Raw genomic sequence first — 18,058 nt, 5'->3', positions numbered from 1 at the left:
GAACTAACAACGTTTTTATAAAGAAATAAGACAAATCTGGTATGGAAAATATAAATAAGGAAACGTTTATTTATTTACAATATACTTTTGGCATATTTACATATCGCAAGTTTAATAATAAAGAGAAGTATATTATTAAAAGTGCGATATTTGCACGTGTAAACCCCAGTCGGACTCCGTTTCGACCTTACCTACGCCACTGCCTCAACTACAACTGTACATATGTAAATATGTAACGGCTACTCTTTGTCTGCATTACAAATGCTTACATAGCGACAGTCGCGAAGTCGAGTGAATGCATCTACAATCTAGTGGATTATGCCATTTTTTGTCCATATTTGTTAGCTAGCGGATTTTGTTGGCGGACGGAGTGACTCGCCGACTCGTTCAGTTGACTAGTTTAACCAGTGATCGGACTACTACCACATTGTGGTAGATCTGCCACTTTTTTGATCATCTACCACATCTACCACACAAGGTCTGAAATCTACCACATATTCGCGTTTTTGAGTATTTTTATTTTTGCTTGACATAATTTTCTTAATTTTAAGAGCAAAAATTGTCCAACACTAAACACTAACAACAGGCAGAATGGGAGGTTAAAATAAACTGTAAAATAGTAAATTTTCTCAATATTCAATTTTCGACAGGGAACTGGTTTTATTGTGTTAAATTACAAAATATATGATTTATAAAAAGAATTAATAGCGAAAATGTTAAAAAACCAGCGATTTTTGTGAAAGTATTAGCAAATGCCAGTGCATCTCAAGTTTCTAAAACGTTGTTTAATTTTACTTGAGAATTTACAAAATCGGCAAATCCCAAGTAACGGTTTCTGCAACGTTTGTTCGCTACATCGTGATGTGATAAGAAGAAAAGCTGGCAGCGTTCCGCACGTTTGCAGAAATCTTTCAAAATATGTTCGAAAAATATCTTTGATATGGAAGGAACTGCTTTACACTGTCAAGGAAAAACATTGCCAAAACTCAACGCAATTTTTAGCAACTCCAACCTTGCACTCTATTATACTAAAATAATTTTTTTTTAGATTCTAATTAAAATGTTTGCAATTTAGGTGAGACCTAGCAGAATTTTTTTAATTTTTGTACAAAGTTTGATCCAAAACCGCAAGTCTACCACATTTTTTTGAAATCTACCACATTTTTTCCAGATTTTACCCCCAAATTTTTTTTTAATTCCGATCACTGAGTTTAACGGCTGCTGGACATTTTTTTTTTGCAAATTCGTGTATCTTCGCTGTTTGCCAGCAGGCTTTTCACCTTGACACCACATGAAGCAGATAGCGACTCTTATGGACTCGATCGACCATGCGCAAATATATACATATATGCATATGTAGGTATGTATGTAGATGTGTACACATGTATATATGTACTATACATTAGACTGCATCACTCCACTCAAATATTAAAATTTAAACGAGCTGGACCGATTTGAAGATACCTCCAAAAATTTAGTTTTTTATGAATAAAAATTGTCTCTTAAAATATTTTTTGAAAAAATGTCCTCAAATGACAAAACGGTTTAAGCTTAAAAAAATTACATAAAAATATTAAAAAAAAAGAAGAAAATTCAACGAAATCGTTATAATGAGATTTTTGATGCTGTTTTTTTTACGTTTTTCAAAGATCGCTATAAGAAAAACTTGTATAACTGAACCTAAACTCTTCCGATTCCGTGAAAAGATTTTTAAATATTTTTTTTTGCAGATTTTTTAAGCCCAATCTGTTTTTTCATCTGAGGGGACTTTTTTCCAAAAGTTCTTTAAGAAGCTATTTTTATTCATAAAAAACTCCATTTTTGGAGGTATTTTCAAATCGGTCCAGCTCGTTTAAATCTTAATATTTTTCCGAAATATTTTGGTGGACGTCTTAAAATAGAATAACTTTGTAATCCCGGCGGAAAACCCGCAAAATTTGTTGCGTTCTCCCTTCGTTCGACGGTATTGCCACGGGTAAGGGCTTACGGGCAATGCCATGCCCATGTAATTGTGATATTTGCTGGGTGTTTATAAGAAGTTTCCACCAGTTGTATGGGTGGACGGATTAGTTCGTATTCAGGCAGCTGGTTTGACAATTTGACTTGACATGAATGCATGCATTTGTTTGTTCGTTTATATGTATAAATGTGGAGGCCTATATACATATATATGTACATACATTCATGTCTATAAAGATTTGGATCTTTTTTTTGTATTTGATTGGATTGGAACTGGTGTATTTGCAAAACCGGTCTTTGTTGCAAATTTTGCATTTTATGCGATTGAGAAATAAGTATGTATATATTTATTTGTTATAATAACAAAGAAAAATTTGTGTTTTCTCTTTCACTTTAACTGCCACTTTTTTATATTTTTTATTTATTTACTTTTGTTATTTGTGCACCAAAGGCTATCAATTTTGTAGCACAAACGACCTTCGTTTCAATTTTCTTCGCCGGTCTAGTGTTGCTGCTGTCGTACAAAGCTGCAATTTTTATTTAACATTTTGTATTACTTTTTTCTAAGATGTACATATTTCAGTATGTGTATTTGACGCATACATACATATGTATCTACGTGTACAATCAACTGTTGCTGCTATTGTTGCAGCGTGATTGCAGTAATTGCAAAGTGTTTGTCGTTTCACGGATTTTTGCATTTTCCATCACTTAATTTGCTATTTTTAATGATTTTTGCACCTTATTTTTATGTTTTATCTCTTTGTATGTATGTATGGGAAAATGTATGTATCAATGTACATACATACAACATTTTTTTTTTCTGTAACTTACAAACTAAAGGAGTGCGATTTATATTCATGCAATGAATTGCAAATAATGTTTAATTATAATTGATGAATGAGTGATTGCGTCATTGCGCCATGGTATTAAGCTACAAAAAAAAAACCGCGGCGGTGTTGCTAAAAAAAAATGTATAAAAAGCATTTAATAGACAACTTCGTCAGTGACTTTTGCGAATTTTGACGATTTCAGTTTAAACAAAAGTGCCCGCCGATTATTGACTGCTAAAAAAATAAAATAACCTACATATCTTTAATGAAATTTATGGTGCTTTAGCATAACACTGAACCCATAAAATGTGCGGGCACAAATTAGAATCCTAATACTAAAAGTTACAAATTACGAAAAAGGGTACTTCTCAAGGATACTAATTGAATTCAGAAAAGGGCATTTAGCTGATGTTAGGCCTCTAGCCAAATGTCAAAAGTTAGAGTCACTCTACTGTTCACAGCTGTAACTATAGGGCGGCAGGGCCGGGCCCCGATCCGAGAGGGCCCTGGCCTAAGAGACCGTGAGCTCAGAAATAACTTAACATTTTTAACAAAACTAAGTACTTAAAACTTCTAATTTGTTTAAGGACTTAAAATCAATTATAGTTAAGACACACCTAAAGACCATATACATCAATATACTTATTTCTGAAAAGTATTTTTCTGTTACCAAACAATATCTCCTTTAATATTTTATCAAATTTATAGAATGATAACTTATTTTGAAGGGGAGAAGCTCACGCGCGTGAGAAATTTTTTTACGTTTTTTTTAAATTAGTTATTTATTTAAAAAAGAAAAGAGGTTTTAAAGAGCTGATAGCACTGTGGATCAAGAGCAGATAAATGTGTTACTGGATTCGTTAAGTGATTCGTTAGTTAAAGTGTTGTACCAAAATGTCTCAACAAAAATTAATATTGTGCGAGACGAAATTTGGCGGGTTCGCTAGTATACTCCACTTTCGTCGTCCTGCTTTCCTGAAGTATGTACTGCATTGATGTTATTTCTTCCAATTCCTGTGTCTACAGCTAGTGCTAAGCGATCATTTTCGAAACTAAATTTAAAAAAAAAACCTGTTTGAGAAACTTTATGGCACACGAAAGGCTACGTAACTGGGCTCTTCTCTCTATTGAAATTTGTATGGCTCTATCTTTAAACTTTAATGATTACATAGATTCTTTTTCAGAAACAGAAACCTCGGGGAAAAGGATTTTATTAATAAATATCTTATTAAAATTAAATTGTTATTTTAGTATAAATCCATGCTCTTGAAAATAAAATTTATTGGATATTTAACTAAAATGCACACATTGTTGTTAACAGTGTTGGGTAACTAAATACTTAAGTGGTTTATTAAAATTAAATAACAACGTGACCATTTTTACTGGGAGGCCCCATCCAAAGAATTTTCCACGGACCTCTGAGGGTATAATTACGCCACTGCTACTCTTCATGTGCATGCACACACAAAGTTATGCACATATATATGTATAAACAAGTGCATTATATTTCTGTCGAGACCGGTTCCAAGGTGAACCGGGAATTTGGACCTGTTTCGGTTCTCAAAAAATGTAGTAACATAAATATGCCCTATCGAAATAGCTAAAAAAGATATTTTATAAAATATCAATTCTCTGTAATGTCTAAAGTAATACTATGTCCACGTTGGGCCATAATCTCGAGTTTAACGTTTTGTGGTTATTAACATCTATCAAGTGTTCTTATTGGAGTTTTTAAGAAACTCAAGAGTTTAATTAGACAGCTGTTTGTTTAGTTTTTATTATTCAAATTTTGGCCTGTTCCCGTACTCCAGGATTTATACAGAAGTCAAGAAAAAGGGTTGCATTCCCATAAACACCAAATAAAAGTGGTGTTTAAGGTGAGTTGAACAAAAATAGTTTTTGCATGGTAAACTCCGAGTTTAAGAGCAGAGTTTAGTGTTAAAATCCAAAATGGCCCATAAAGTCAAGTTTATGGCAAGTCGTGAACATAGTATAAAGCACAGAATATAAATAAATGTATTACATTCATTCCTTAGTTGATATTTGTGTGGCGACATTTTTTTTTTGTAGTCAATAGACTGGTACAAGACAGCGCTGTTCCATTGAAAATTTCAACAAATTAATTTTCGTGATTGAGATAAAGAAAAATTCTTTGGGTGTTCACACCAAATTTTGGAAAATACCCAATCGGGTGACACTGCCTTTAAACTTGTATTTATACGGATATTTTTAAAGAATGAACTATAAAAAAAAACTAACCAAAATTAAATAACAGCAAAAATAATATTTTAAAACTTGTGAAAATTTGGTGCGGCTATAATTTGTTCAACTACTGGACACAAGTTTACAATGATTACTCGGCCGTGCTATCACAGTAGCACAATGCCTCTAAGCGCATTTCAAAATTTTCAGGCAATAGCCCCATGCGATTAACGATTATAGTTTTTGTTGTTTGTGTGAAATATTTTGTTTTTATCAGTATTCTTCTTTTAATCGAAATATGTTGAAATAAGTGAAACTACAAAAAAAAAAAATGCCAGAACGCCCCCCGAAAAAAAATCCAGGCTACGGCGCTGCTCACCATAACGTATGTCCATATCCTAATGAGAGGGCTAAAATGTAAATTGCGCCATTTTGTTTATAATGAAGTTAATTGAAATAAGTTTTTTTGTTTAATATAGTAAGCTTAATGAAGTAGATAATAAAGCAGAAAACTCTTTTCGTAGGTTGTGTAATAAGTTTTTATAATGATTTTCGGCTGACCAAAATATTTCGTGTCCATTCTTTATTTGAAGTGTACTATATTTTTAAAATTTTTTTTTGAAAAAGTACTATAAATATCTTAGAATGTGTTGGCAACCCTAAACACACTTCACCTCCTCTTTCTTGTTAACCATTTCATTTCTCTTTTGTTTTACCAATTTTTGTTGTTTGTATTTTTAAGTGAGAAAACGTCATCAATATTCACCCAAACAGCCTTCCTTCCACTTTTGCACACGTATTAACCAATTGGAAAGTTGCATAATCCGCTTAATAATAAACTCTGTGTTAATCAGCATTCGTGTGGCCAATCAAGCGGACGCACAAATGAAATGCTCGAACATAAAAAAAAATAATAATAATAAATGCAGCGACTCAGCAATCAGCCAAGTAATTCGAGCTGTCCATACACAAACACACAAAAATTCCACTTATACCATGCAAAAAATGCGACTACTCCGGGATGACTCCGGGAGCAATCGCGAAGGAAAATGCGACTAATACCACTTTTGGTCTCCTTGTATGGAATGAACTGTTCGCTTTTGATCGAGTGTGTCCTATGCAGAAACTAATTGTTCCCCTTTATACCCGAACGGGTATAAAATGCGAATAGTCACTTTTAAAAATAAAAATAAAAGATTTGCGCCAGTTACGATTCGAACCAGGGTGCGCAGGTTTGTGAAGCGAATACTCTCTCGTTGCGCCAGCGGCGCACATGAAATTTCACTGCCTAAGTGCGTAGATATCATNTGTTAAGCGAATACTCTCTGATTGTGCCAGCGACGCACATGAAATGTCACTGTCTAAGTGCGTAGATATCATTAAATCGTTAATTGTCCGCGTTGGAGATGAGTCGGGGACTAATTGATCTCCAATAATACCCGTAAGGGATGAGTCGAGACTAAATAATCTCTCATAATATCCGTTTGAGACTTGTTGCGACTAATTAATGCCCAATTGCACCCGACTGCAATTAATCTCGGAATACTCTCTTTAGATATTAGTCGCAAAACTTTTTGCAGGGATTAGTCAAATATTCAGAGGCTTCAATTGCTGCTTAAGCTACATACATACAGTTGCAACTACTTTTCAACAGCTTTCATTGCCGCTATTTAATTCATTTTTATTTTGCCAGTTGTTTTTTGTGATCATCCCCGACTGGAATGTTTGTGGTGGCGGCGATTGGTAAGGAGCAATTCGCTGTACATATGCATTCGTTTGTATTTGTATTTTCTGACTTTCTACTTTTAAGCCGTATTTTGTAATTGATNATAAAAGATTTGCGCCAGTTACGATTCGAACCAGGGTGCGCAGGTTTGTGAAGCGAATACTCTCTCGTTGCGCCAGCGGCGCACATGAAATTTCACTGCCTAAGTGCGTAGATATCATCAAATCGTTAATTGTACCCGTTGGAGATGAGTCGGCGACTAATTGATCTCGAATTATACCCGTAAGGGATGAGTCGAGACTAAATAATCTCTCATAGTACCCGTTTGAGACTAGTTGCGACTAATTAATGCCCAATTGCACCCGACTGCAATTAATCTCGGAATACTCTCTTTAGATATTAGTCGTAAAACTTTTTGCAGGGATTAGTCAAATATTCAGAGGCTTCAATTGCTGCTTAAGCTACATACATACAGTTGAAACTACTTTTCAACAGCTTTCATTGCCGCTATTTAATTCATTTTTATTTTGCCAGTTGTTTTTTGTGATCATCCCGACTGGAATGTTTGTGGTGGCGGCGATTGGTAATGAGCAATTCGCTGTACGTATTCGTTGGTATTTGTATTTTCTGACTTTCTACTTTTAAGCCGTATTTTGTAATTGATGTTGCTACAACATGTTGCATGAGTTGGGCAAAATTCCAAAGTTGTTTTAATCTCTTTTTTTCTCAACCAATTTGCTGCTGTTTAACAACTTCCTTGTGGCATTTTAGTGAATGTAAAAATTTAAATGAAAAATGAAATGTGCCATTCTTTTAGGGTTTATAGGCTGAGCTGCTTTCGAAAAGTGATTTACGATTTTCGCTGATTAAAACTGACTGTTGAGATTGATGGATTAAATTCGAATATAACTTGAGTGGTTTCGGTGATGTTTACAGAACGAGAGAGGGTTCCAAGCAATATTGGTTCATAACCAATACGACCGCCAGCCAATGTAACTATGATACCTTACCTTAATATGGAATTAAAAAAACTACTACGCCAATGAATTATTTTCAGTGTTTGGTAAAAATCGGTTTTTTTGAAGAAATTCCCAACTGAGGTACATGAGTTTTACAAAGTTTTATAAAAAGCGTGTGGCACCTCCCTTAAAAGTGGTACATTCAGGGGACCATAACCTTGGAACCATTGCGAATAGAAGCTAAAAGGAATGCCCTCTAGTAAACACACAGGGCGATTTTGGTAACTGTCCTTCAACTCACCACAGCCTTTCGTTAGACGAAAGTCTTTCGTAAGACAATTGTCAATTCTGGCAACTATCTTAAACGCTCTTTGCTGTCTTTCGAAAGACTAATTGAAAGAGAAAGAAATTAAATTAAAAAATATACATATATATTTTTCTTTTTCAACCATAAAAACTAATAAAAAAAAACAAATTAACTATAAAAAAAATAATAATAGTAAAATGAATGAATGAAAAATAAATAAAAATATTTTGAAAAATCAAATCAAATTAAACAATTATTATTATTTTTTTCTTTTCAAAATTAATTTCTAAAAATTAAATGAAATGATTAAATTTATATCTACATATACCTCGGTGAATTGCATGTGACTTTTATTTGAGTTGTGTAAACCAAATAATGCAATTAAACCAATGACCTAGAACAGTACCCGCTCTCAAAGCGGCCGACCAAGGGCCGTTAGTTAGTTTGAAGCATGCTTGAACAAAATGATTTGAAAACCATCATACAAAAAATTATAAATCGCACAGCGGAAAGAGGCAAAATTAATAACTGTAGATAAATTAGAAGCTGAAAAGTTTAATAACACTGCTGTGCAGGTTTTCATTTCGTTCAATTCTTTGTAGCTAGCTTTGCGTAATGAAACTTTTTTAAATAAATTAGCTATTCATTTGTTTCAAAGCGCACGTAATATTTATTACGTATGTACTTGACTTTTTTCACTTGTATTAATGTGTATATCTACATATACTTTTATTTTTAACATTCACTTAATAAACTAATTAGGTCCATAGCTGAAACGAATTGGCGCTGCAGCTTAAAAGTGAAAATAAAGCGTGCAGTGAAGAAAATGTACAAAAAACTACCAAAGCGGGCAAAAAACGAGAAAAAATTTTACATAAAAAAGGTGGAACTGCTTGGCGGTTTAGCAATGAAACCGGAACTACTTGACAGCCACCCTACCTAGCCTTTTACTCGCGTTCAACTGTTGCTGAAACACGGCTCTGTAGCGCTGCCGTAGCGGAATATTGTATTTGTTGTACTGAGCTGAATGAAATATTTGTTTTCGCTTTTTTTGCCCTTTTTCGCTGATCGTAGATAAAATTCTTAAACTAATTTCTAGATCACGCTGTGTAGGATTATGGAATTACTCTATAAAATACATATGTAAATACATATGTAAAAATTTTATTCTACATAGATTGTGATTGCTATACGTAAAAAATAAAAAGTTTAACTTCTTAACAAATTTTTAAAATTCGCATTACTTTTAACAAAAATATTTTTTATTGCAATAAGATCACATCTTCATCTTACTTTTTTCAATCTACAACTTAACTATGTGCATTAAAAAATGTTCATACTTACTAGTTTTGCTACTAAAATATTGCAGTTTTGGTATTTCTGAAAATTAGCGTTATATGGGAGCTAGGCGTGGTTATGGTCCGATTTTGCCCATTTTCAATACCATCCGTGCTACGCTAAAAAGAAGTACATATACCAAGTTTCGTTATCTATGCACAGACGGACGGACAGACAGTCACCGCTTAATCGATTTCTCTTTTCATTCTGATCATTTATGTATACATTTGTCTATATCTATCTCGAATCGTTTTGCCTTGTTACAAACAACCGTTATGTGAACAAAGTTATAATACCCTTGTGTACAAGTGCGCTCGGGTATAAAAAACTACTATTAGTGCTGTCACATGATGTAATTTCGATATGACAATTATGTATTAGAAGAAATGGTAAACTCTCTAGAAGTGTTTACACAGCAATCTTTATTTGTCTGCGAAATTTAGCTTCTATATATTTTTCTCTACTATTATACATACATACATATGTATGCCTAAAAATTATATTTAAATGTTGTTGTCTTTCTGCTTTAAAGAAATCTGATTATTTAGTTACAATATTGTCAGATGTACCAAAATAAACAAACTTTAAATTCATTCAGTATAGTTACAAATTAGAAATAAATCCACAATGAAATTTGCTTTGACGCCTTTGTGGTCTGCTTACACATTATCCATCGTGGAATTGGTTATGTTAGCTTAAACTTGTAGTATTATGTAGAAAAAACGATAAGTCTGCAGCAGGAAGCAGGCGCCAAGACTTGTTGCTCTGTGCACGCCACCTAGCATTTATGTAACTTGGGTGGCTGCCAAAGCAAAAAGGAGGAGTGTACATATGTACATACTAAGAACAGATTGGGCTGGATAACTACTAAATAGCGTGGGCCGAAATACCGCTTTTTTAGAATTTTGATTGGTAATAGCAAAAATATGGTTCATTACGCTCCAAAAACAATTTGTGTGAAAGATGACAATTTTTGGTCAATATTATAGGCTCACAAAAGAACAGGAACCAATGACAACTAAAAAAAAAAAAATAAACCTCTATTTTCTACAGTTCAGACTTTTTAATCTGACACATTTTTGAAAATAGAACGAATCGTGCAGATCTGATGGCACTGACCAAAAATGAAAATATGATTTTGTGCATTAGCAAAAAACGCATTACTTCAAAAAGTGCAAAAGATGAGGGGGTTTTTATTTCTTCTTTCGAAAGCTAAAACCCGTGTTATCTAAGGAAAATAATAAAAATAAGATATTTTTATATATACTTTTTATTAATTCCATTAAAATTTATAATTGTTTTCTGGAATACCGCAGGGACGCCCTGTGTTTAATTTTATTCCAAAATTTTTATTCCTGTATTTCCAAGGCGAATTTATATAAGGTGGTGTTGCTAGAACAGCTGCTTTAATTCGCCTCGGTACACATATGTCAAAACTCCTTATGAGTGAATGCGAAAGAAAGAGTGTTGGCATTTTCTTTCCCTCTTCCTCCTTGAGCGAAGAATAGCTGGAATTTGACATTTGTGTACCGAAAACGAAAACAAAAGACATGTTAGTTTTTGTTTTTGTACTACCGCTACCACCTTATATGAATTCGCCTTGTGTATTTCTCTATGGAAATTTCTGTTTACTCCTTTTTATTAGATAAATTACCTTTACAAAAACAGCAAACAGGTTCACATTGCAGACAATGAGTTTTTCGATTTTTGACCACTTAGGCGGCACTGTGCGCTGGTCCCAAATATTCTAATTTTTTTCTTTTTTATATTAGCTATACTTTGCCAATTTTTTGCAAATTTAGGAACAATTTCGATAGTTCTAACAGAAAAGCCATTATTTTTCATCACCGTGGAAAATTTTTGTTTATGTAAATGAGTATGAAAACACTAAACAGGCACAACTTTTAGAAACACGAATTAGTTAACTTATGGTTTTCCATACAATACCAAAATTGCAAATATGGGAAGTTGACAAAAATTTTTGTTAAATTTTTTATTTTTATTTTTATTTTTTAAATAATTTTTATAATCTGATCGATTTTCATCATATTATTATCATAAATCAGTAACAGTAAGTCTCGCTTTCAATTTGGCAATTATTACGTACCGATCGAGTAATATTTACCTAAGTTATATCGAAAAACTTAGGTGGATCTTTTTCTAGAAAATGTCACTTTAATTGTGTAAATAACTTTTAAATAAAAGAACCGGATTACAGAAAAGTGTCTAATTGGAGAGTCCACTAAAGGATTTCGCAGTGGCTTTTTCACATAATGGAATTACCTAACTAAAATATTTATATCTAAACACTTATTGCACGTCTCCTACTTTCATATAATGGCAAATTTAGAAACCGCCGGTGACTGTTGAAACCATTCCGATCCAATTTTCAAGACTACATAAATGGACTTAAAATGGGCGTTTCCAACTTTAATTGTATTTTGTTAATGTATGTAAGTAAATACTAATGTCCTCGAAACTAACCACACCATGATTCACCATGATTTTGAAAACTGACCAAATCGGCGTGACCAAGTCCATGGTCCTTTTAATATTATATAAACATCCGAAAATATAAAAACGTTTCAAATAAATCTCTTCTCACTTTTATATATTTTTCACTTGGTTGCTGAAGTAGTGGGGAATTGAAAACTCACAGGGGAAAACTATCGTTTTTTTTAGTTTTATCTTAATATCTGAAAAACTTGTAGTCTTATTAAAAATTATATATGAACGTAAGATACTAAATTTAATAACCCTTAATTTAATATATCGTGCTGTTTATAACAATTAACTCATTCCATAGATATTACGAGCCGAAGTTTCATTTTCATAATTCATACCATCTGAATCGATTGCGCGGGCTAAAGATAAGTTTAAAATTAATCTTTCGCGGCCAGTAACAAACAATTATTTTCCCCATACAAAATCGACCCAGCCTAGTATACACCATGTTCTAATATAATTTTCACAATTATTTTCATTAACAACTTTCTGCTTTAATTATTTATGAAAATATAATTCGTTCCATAATATAAACCACATAAATCTAAGTTTCACACTTTATGTAAATAAAGTTCAGAAATACTCAAACAATTTTCAACTTTTTATTCAGGATCTCTAGGAAATTTCGATTATGCAGTTTTGTAGCTCACTCAATTTTAGTCTGCAAAGTGCGAGGTTTAACCGGCTGAAAAATCGTGTTGATTTTTCAGATTTTTTTTTAGACTACTTTTGCGGTTTTTTTATATACCAAGTTCAATTTTGGTTTTGATTTTTTGAAATTATGTTGCTTACGGTCTTTCGCATTTTATTTCATAAGGAATTCGTGAAAAAATCCGTCATAAAAAAAACAAAATAAATCTCAAAAATCAACAGGATTTTTCAGCCGTTTGAAACTTGCACCCCCTTGGACTAAAATTGAATAGGCTAAAAAACTGCTTACTCGAAATTTTTTAAGAAATTCTGAATAAAAAATTTAAAATTTTTTGAGTCTATGAGAACTTTACATAAAGTTTGAAACTTCGATTTATATGGCTTATATTAAAGAATGAACTATATTTTCATAAACAATTAAAGCAAACGATTTTTCATGAAAATAATTGTGAATATTATATTAGAACAAGGTGTACACTTTTTTGTGTACATATGTATACATAGACTTAGTAGTACATATGTATGTATGTAAAATTATATCAAAGCAATATGCCAAATGTAATTAGTTTATGTGCCTATTTTTCCGCTATACGGATATGGCTACCGCTGCCGCTGTCACCGCTGCCGTCGGTGTTGGTGGAGATAAGGTGACGACAATGAAGTGGCGCTTGTTGCTGGTATATCGTTGTATTAAATTGATCTGGTTATGTAGCAAAAAAGGCATGGGCAACAGCAGTCGCCTCGCAGCCATTCACTTCGTCTAAGCGTTCGCCTCCCACGCGTTTTATACGCGACGCGCTGATTGTGGGTGTCGGCACACAGTAACCACTCAACACACTACCTAACAAATGCTGTGCTATTTTTATCTAACCGACTGTTCCTTCTGTAAGGCTTTGCGGAACCGACAAACGTTGTAGCAAACATACGCGCAGATAAAGCTACAAAAGTGCTCACGCGTCACTACATTAACACCAAACAGAAATACGAATTATCTTTGCCTACATTCGCTCATCCGCGTACATATCCTTTTCTCATACATTTCGTGGGCGCTTGTAGGTAGTGGATTCCGCAATCAACGCTTACTCTCACTCTCTCTCTTTGTCCGTCGCTTATCATCTTCAAAGCTGCAATTCCTTTAGCCCACTTGAGCAGCCTTTGTGGCTGCTTAGCGCATTAAATGCGTTGGCGTAGCGCTCCTTTCATGCGTCAAAAGCGTTGGGTGATATCACACTCGGTAGACATTAGGAATGTTAATCCCGGGATCTCAGGTCCCGAAAATCCGGGGATTATTTGCCAAGAATTTGCACTGATGGCAATAATAGAAACTGCTTTTGTTGAACAGTATTGGCTATATTTATTTATTTTTTTTATTTAATAATTAATATTTTTTTATAAATGTCTAGCTCATCATACATATAACACCGTGCGATAGTAAATTTTTCACGCAAAAATCCATATATTCGCGAAACCATGGACCAAATATAGTAAAATTGCGCTTTTAGTTTTTCACTCTGACGACAGTAATTAAAAATGATTTAAAAAATTCAGATTAAATTTTTTGGTGCATAAAGACTGGTAAGTATTGAAAATGTCCTTTTAAAATTATATCCTTGATATTTCGCAATATTTGTTTTTGAAAAAAATATATGTTAACCACTTATATAAACTCGATAACATTCTCGAATTTCGTCCTTCTAACTTTATCCGCTTAAAAAATTACCTTTTTGTCCTTGGGAATTCAAAAAATTTTCGTTATAACGACATCCCGAAAATCCCGGGATCGTAAAAAGCGAAAAAATTAGCAACCCTAGTAGGCATTCATTTCATTGTTGCGCCACCATCATCCGGTAATTGTCGTCACTGGGCTTGCGAAGGCTTGATAATGAATTATGATAATGCCATCAGCCGGTTGCCCAGCTGGTCGGTTAGGTGTGTAATTGGAAAGTGCGTACGCTAGTATCTGCAAATTGTTGTTCCATTCTCTTTCGATTTCATTTCTGATTCTTCATTGTTTTTGTCATATTTTGCATATTTACGTAAACAAGTTTTGCTATATAAAAAAAAAAATAATAATAATATATCGAGAACTGGCATGCCTGTAATAACGCGCAACCACGTGCCGGATTTATGGCGGAAATGTTGTAATATTTTAATTCATGTTTGCAGTTGAGTGCGGGAAACTCGGCGTTTCTAAGAATTGTGTGAGATAATACTTGTAAAAAAGGTGTGCCGTTTATTAATAGTGTTTTTTTTTGTTTTTGTTGGCCTACAAGGAACTTAAGTACAATAAACTACATAAGGAAATGTAACATTTATGCTGGTGTTTATTCGATTCCATTTTTTTCCGATACCGATGCCGACTAATCGGCTTATGAGGAAAGAGTCGGCCGATGCTGATTACACGAAAAAAAATTACAATCAAATTTATTAATACAAAAACAAAGTTTATTTAGAAATACTTAATTAAATTAATTTGCTTGTTATGTAGTTTAGCATAACATAAATACGCATAGATACAAGTATATATGTATACTGAAATAAGAATCGGCAAAACTGGCCGGTAAATATGCCGCATATAGTACATATGTGCCGCTACTACCCGATGCCGATGCCGATTATGGGGTCAGGCTCTACTTACATATATGTGTGTATGTATATTAGGGTGGTTTAAAAAAAAGTAAAATCAGGATTTTAATGCTCTCACCTCCAAGGATTGTTCCATAATGAGGAAAAAACGTTGACCCTGTTTTTTGATTTTGAAATCAAAAATATTTAGAAGTCGCTAGAGGTCCATCGCCTTTTTAATGGCAAAAACATCTGCCTGAAGAAAGCTACCATACTCTGGCAGTTCATATGATTCCCTTTTCCATGTAGGACCTACCCATATTAATAAATATGTACAAATATATGTTCACAAATGCATGCACCGAGTCAATCAAAATAATTGCCTGGCGCCAACCTTCTGCCTCAACAGTGGCTTTGACATTCGTTCCAAAGTACAGAGTCCGAGATCAGACTACGTAACATTCGTCCAAAAAGGTTCGACTCTATCCTAGTGTGACCGTAGGGCCTGCACAAAAACAGCCTCAAAGCATTAAGTCTGGAGACCCTTCTAGACCGTCAATGTGGTTCTGAGTGCTAACGATTTCCGTGAAGATCTATGGGAGAGGGAAGGAGCACCTCAGCCACATAGGGTACAACGGAGGCTGTCTTCGCCCTCTCAAATACGTGGAGCCGCCTCGAAATTTTGATATCGAGCATTATTCCAAGGTACTTACTTATTGATTTGCTTCCGCCAAAAAATCGATGCCCTCAATACCGGTGGATAATCTTATATTTCCTGGTAAAGAGTAGGCTAATTGGCTGATTAGTTTGCTTAGGTTTGGCAACCACTTCCCGCTTAGTTCATATGACGGGGACGTCATCCGCGAAGGCTGTAAGCTCAGCAGGACCTCCTTGTATTTTCTTGAGTATCCTGTTGACAACCAGCGACCAGAATAGTGAAAAGATCTTATTGGCAATAAATTAATCTTTTTTTTGTCCTTGCTTTGTCTTATTAATCCGCAGCCGCTAGAAAAGAAGAAAAGGAAAAAGATCACACACACACACACACACATACAAACATACCGAAAAATGATTGATTCATAAATCGGCAAATCAACATTTGAACCCGCCATGTATTGAAAATTTGGCGATTCACTACGGTTTTGGTTAATTGACGTTTTTTGGTTGGTTTCGTAGTTGGCGGCTCATTAGCCAACTTCTTTACGCCCAACACGTTTTGAGCGTTTTAGCTACTTTTTTTTATAACAACCACAAATTTCTATAACTTCGATTTATTTTTGGTTAAACTTTTTACGATTCGCCACGGCTTTGTCTGCAATGCAGAGCATGAATTGTCTAGTTGCACGTAAGCATGGAATAAATAGCAAGCACAGCAAGTGTTGTTGGTGGTAATTTCGCTGCCTTTGTATGTGTCAGGTGTGTTGGTTGATTGAAGTGCGTATGTGAATGTCGAGTGTCGGTGTGTAAAGTCAACACACGACAGTTAATGAACAGTTAAAATGAGTTGCACGCGCTACGCGTTCGCAACTCAGCTAAATACATGCTTGTGTACCTACCTACCCGGTAAAAAATACGATTACCACAGAAATTAAAATGGAATCGAATTGGGCGAAGGGAATCGCTTACCCTTTCGCTTCAAGAAGGCATTATTTTAACTTGGACCTGTCCTTGGCCGTAAGCCCTTACCCGCAGCATTACCTTCGAACGAAGGCAGAACGCATGGATAAACAGAATCCAGTGAAGTGAAAAAAGAATGCCTTACAGGGAAACTAATTTAGAATGCCTACGTCGTTTAAAGTACAAAACCGCGTATCGTCATTCTGCAAAACCACGTAACTGACATTTGCTGCCAAAAACTGGATTTACTCACACAAGCTCGTGGCTCAATCCTTTCCATTCGTCCTGACATTCGTACCGGCAATGCCTACAAGAAGCGAGAAAATTAGAAGGCATTATAAGGTAATTCATTCTAGAACACGTTACCATTAAAAGCGATTACCGATTTTTTGCTGGGTATCTAGATACGTACAATCAAAAAAAAGCAAAAAAAAAAACAAATGGCAGGCATGTGAATGTGATCAATGTAGTGCGATAATGCCGCAACACAGCTTTGGTAGGAAACAGCAACGGCTCGGTATATGCTCATGGAATTTATTTTATTTCATGCATTGGCTTTAATTGTATTTTTAAGTTGTGTGCTCTATAATGTGTGCATATTTGATCTACATTTTGGTTAAATTGTAGTAAGATCACACATAAATATATTGGTATGTATACGCTTGTGGAAGCGTGTCGGTAACCCACTGCGACAAATTTTTCCTACATAAAGGGCAGAGTAGTCATTTATTTGGTTATTTCACCTGAAAGGAAGTCCCAAAGAGAATAAAGCCAATAGTACTTTGAGTATCCAGCAGATTTGTATCAAATATTAATTCTGCCTTCACCCTTTTCATACTTACGTACATATATGTACATATATATATATATATATATGTATATGTATAAGCAAATCTAACGACTTGTTTTAGTTTAGTGTCACTTCTTTTTCTCGCCAGAGAAAAGACGCTCAAACATTCTTCTCGCATATATCTTAATCAAAATTATAATAAATCAATAAAAAATAAATAAAGTATTAAAACAATTTTAGCCTTAAATCGTTTATTTAGGCGAAAGGGTACCGAAATTACTCATTTGTTTTACTGTCACTCGAAAAAATCAGAAATTTTTTTCAATAACTTTGGGAAGTTTTTAAATTGAATGTTCATAATGTAGGCAATGGACACCGGCATCAAATACAACATATCTGTGAAGTTTTGTAATTTTTGAAATTTTAAAATTTTTTTTCAATTTTAATAAATCTCCACTGGGTATCCATAAATATGTAACTCTTTATTTCTATATGTATATAGTTGCATATGTGAATGGAGCATGTAAGTATGTATGTACATAATTTCACGCTGACTGCCGGTTACATATATATTAGGTGTTGCTGCCGCACTTTTTGATCAAATTA

Source organism: Rhagoletis zephyria, unplaced genomic scaffold, assembly GCF_001687245.7.
Source record: "Rhagoletis zephyria isolate East Lansing unplaced genomic scaffold, Rhagoletis_zephyria_1.1 Rzeph_scaffold_00604, whole genome shotgun sequence".
NCBI classification, from domain to species: domain Eukaryota; kingdom Metazoa; phylum Arthropoda; class Insecta; order Diptera; family Tephritidae; genus Rhagoletis; species Rhagoletis zephyria.
Note: the sequence above shows the minus strand (reverse complement) of the source record.